The sequence below is a fragment of the Vombatus ursinus genome, unplaced genomic scaffold (assembly GCF_900497805.2).
Source record: "Vombatus ursinus unplaced genomic scaffold, bare-nosed wombat genome assembly UNPS02014821.1, whole genome shotgun sequence".
Lineage (NCBI taxonomy): Eukaryota > Metazoa > Chordata > Mammalia > Diprotodontia > Vombatidae > Vombatus > Vombatus ursinus.
In genome coordinates this window covers 14,916,249-14,920,663 of record NW_020954599.1, presented here as the reverse complement: position 1 = coordinate 14,920,663, position 4,415 = coordinate 14,916,249, and positions in this window count along the sequence as shown.

The following is a 4,415-nucleotide window of genomic DNA, read 5'->3' as shown; positions in this document are numbered from 1 at the left end:
AGAAAGGAAGACAGAGATCTGATGCCTCAGTCTAAAATATCTAGGGTTTGTTTTTTTTTTTAATCTTGGCTTGGGGGCTCTATGTGATAATCACGATAGAGAAATACATAAATCTTTGCTATTAATAACTTTTGATAAACCTCCCAAAAGCAGAATTCAAACTAGATCTGCATTTTCATTTGGTTCCTCAAGCTAAAAACACTGCAAGCTGGATAGTGATGGTGTTCTAGTAAGGGAGGTACTCGGTAAGTAAGCCACATTGTCTTCTTCCCATATTATTTTCTCCTGAAGCATGATCTGTGTAGCAAGAGTACTGACTAAGAAGTAGTTTCCCAAGATGGGAAGAGAAAGATGTGATCTGGAGTGAGTGCCCATGGCCACTAATACAAAAAGAAAAAAGATCAAGCAGTTTTCCCTATTATTTTCTGCCTTAAACCTCCAAACCTTGACAGACAGTGACACCTAGTGGTCAAGAACCTCATAACTGACAGAGAGATGGAAAGACTCCAAGATCCTTTTGTATCTATAATTTGTTGATTTCAAAAAAAAAAACAAAAAAAAAACCAAGTATTAGACGAAGAATCATAGAATCTAATACCTCAGAAGCCAAGCCACACTAATCAAGAATCCCTTCCACAACACTGCTAACAGCTCATTTAGTTTCTGTCAGAGGGAGAAACTCCACCACCTCTGAAAGCATCCCATTCTACTTTGAGAGAACTCTAAAACTTATGTCAAATGTAAATTTTCCCCTCTGCAACATCTATTCATTACTCTTAACTGTTCCCTCCTGGAAGAATATCAAACCTAAAGACACAAAAGCAGGTGTCTCCCATGAATATCTTAAAATCATACAGCATTCTATGACAGATGTGACCATTCAAATAACAGAGTATAAATATCAAACAAAAGCCACCAATGGTGTTCGTTAGTGTCATGGAAGAAATGACCTACCAAGTCCAAATAGAAAAATTGTCTTTGATAGCAAGATTGTTCCGATACTCCTGTCTGCATAAGATGTACTCAGATTGTCTTAGGTCCCTGAATGCTGCAAGACCTCCTCAGTGAGAAGCTGTGTCATGTAACACAAATGGCTAGATTTAGAATCAGAGAAGCTAGGTTAAAAACCTGAAAGTGACTGTTATTCATTACGTATATGCAAAACAAATCACTTAAATACTCTAGACCTTACTTCCCTCATCTATAAAATAAGGGGGTTAGACTTAGAAAACAAAATGGATGAAAAATATTTTCCTAGATTATGTTAGATGCAGTCAGATAAGCAGCTAGTTGCACTTGACAAGACAAACAGACAGATGGATGGACACATGGATGGATGGATAGATGAGGGAGAGAGAAAAAAAGAGAGAAAGATATCATGCATAGACACTACATATAGGCAATAAGCCTGGCTCAGAATTAGAAGGAAGAGAGTAGCCAGATGGTATTTTGGGAAACTGCTTACCACTTTTAATAACACCCACCTACTTCTGAAACAAAAAAAAACATTTTAAATACCAATATTATTTTAGAGATATCATATGGTTACAAAGCACACACCACAGTCTCTGAAGAATCAAAACTTTAGGTGACTCAAAGGGTATGAAAGATATAATTCAGTAAATATATGATCAGCAAAGGAGCTCTGGTCCCTGTGCAAGGTCAGAAGAAGCAGAATAAGGCCAATAGCACCTTGAGGAGTGCCCTCTATGGATAATTAATGGAAGAAGAACATGGACAAGAACTCTACAGAATGAGAAGTTGTGTGGATAGGTTATGACCTGAAGCACTGGAAGGAGGACCAATGTTTATGAGATTATGAATCCCTTCAAATATATGATGAGAAAAGGCCAGTAGTACAGCTAGAGATACAAAGCCTTATTGACACAGAATCATAGGATATGCTAGCTGGAATGGATGATAGAGATCATCTTTTCAAACCCAACCCCAACTCCCATAATTTTACAGAAAACTAAGACCCAGGAAAGTTAAATAACTTCATTAAAGTCACATGGGGAGTAAACAGTAAGCATCGCAGGTAAGATTTGAATCCAGATCCTGAGACTCCTACTTTCTGCACTAAACTATGCTATGGATGAGAAGACAAGCTACAAAGTATTTACAATGTTCAAAACAAGATTCCTCTAATTCAGGCAAACGAAAGCATATTTTTGGAATTATTTTTGTTGTTCAGTTGTTTCAGTCATATCTGACTCTTTGTGACCTCATTTGGGGTTTTCTTGGCAAAGATACTGGAGTGCTTTGCCATTTCCTTCTCCAGCTCATTTTACAGATGAGGAAACTGAAGGAAACAGGATTAAGTGATGTGCCCAGAGTCATACAATCAGGAAGTGTCTGAGGTTGGATTTGAACTCAGATGTTCCTGATTCTAGTCCTGGCATTCTATCCACTGTGCCATCTGGCCCTATTTTGAGAACAGTAAATCCTTTTCCTGGCTAACTGAACATCACTTCCCTTCTCAAAAAAAAAAAAGCAGGAAAAATAACCATCACTGGAATGTTCTAAGCTATCAAGGACAATATGTTTCTTGAATTCATTTGAATAATATTTTGCATAAATATTAGATGTGTTAATTTCAGGAAATAGGATTCTCATTCCTAGATTCTATAAGCACACGAAACAAGCTCTTCTTGAAAGCTAATACTTAGCAATTGCCCACAGATAACTATCTGAAGTTTCTGACTTGTTCCACTCAGAAGTCAGGACTGGTCAGAGTTCAGGCTCAGTCAAAGGAAGAATTGGCTGGACAGGGCACGATCAGCCCCTAGGAACTACACAGACCCACCCAGGTGTGGCTGGCAATCAGGAAATATCTCAGCAGCTGATAAGAGAAGAAAGTCTAGGGAAGTGTACAGTGAAAGGCAGGGAGGTCCACCAGTTGGAGACAAGTTGATGTCTCAGGTTGATGGATGGAACCAAAAAACAAGAGAGCTGGGCAGAGCCATTGGAGAGGTTCAAGAGCAGAAGCAGGGACTGAGACATGGGGACTGACCTTCAGGAGCAGGATTCCAATCTGAAAGGGAGCTAAGATCATCATGGCAGGTGCCCACTCCCAGGGGCACTTGAGCTAACCACTGAAACAGGGACTTGGACACAGAGAACAAGGAACAAGGACCCAGTCAACAAAACTGTGAAACGAGGCAACTGTCTGGTCACAAGAGCTAAATTATTAGACCCATGATACAAAGTTAGACTTGAATGAGTAACAAGGTTGATGATGTTGGGTCACCAAGCTATGGATCCTGAAGTCCACATAGATCTCCCCTGTCTTGAGGCTGGATTAGTTATAGAGCCTGAGGGAGAGCTGAGTTCCCAGGTGAAAGTTACATGGCCTGAGCTATGTTGGCCAGAATTCAACCAGAATTTATTAGGCACATACCACTGTGTTCAGTGCTAGTGATAAAAAAACAAAAACAAAACAGTCCCTGCCCTGAAGGAGCTTACATTCTGATGGGCAACCTCAAACATACATACATAATAAGCTTATACAAAAGGTATATGAGGAAGTTTTGGTACTTTGTGAAGGATATCGAAAGACAAAAGTGAAATAGGTTCCCAGCTATCTGACAAAAAATGTTGAGAAAACTGGACAGCAGTCTGGGAGAAATTGGGTTTAAACTGATACCTTATACCACATACACATAAGCTCTAAGAGATACACACCCTAGATATAAAAGGTCATATTACAAACAAATTAGAGGAACAAGGAAGAAGTTACCTTTCAGATCTATGAATAAGGGAAGAGTTCATGACCACACAAGGGATAGAAAGGATCATAGAAGAAAAAAATGGACAGTTTTGATTATATAAAATCAAGAGAATTTTTGCATAATCTCAGCCAATGTAGCGAAAGTTATGAGGAAATCAGATAAGTGGGGGGGGGAAATCTTTGTAGTAAGTTTCTCTGGGGAAAAAAAAGAGAATAGGTTAGTGAATAGAGATGGTGTGCATGGAATAGAGATCTGGAGTCAAGAAAACCTGAATTCAAATTCATTCTCAGACATTTACTGGCTAAGTGACCCTGGGCAAGTCACTTATCCTCTCTCTGCCTTAGTTTCCTCATCTGTAAAATGGGTATAATAATAGCACCTATCTTGAAGGGTTGTCATAAAGATAAACTAATCTTTATAAAGTGCTTTGCAAGTCATACATATCTATAGATAGATAGATAGATAGATTGATAGATAGATAGACACACACACATATATATATACTAGCTACTATTATTATTATAAAGGTTTCATTTCCAAAACATATGAGTAAGTAATTCAAACTGATAAGAATAAGACATTCTCCCAATGGTTAAATGGTCAAAATATATGAAAAAGGTAATTCCCAAGGGAAGAAATCCAAGCTATCAATATTCACATGAAAAAAATTTCCAAATCACTAAT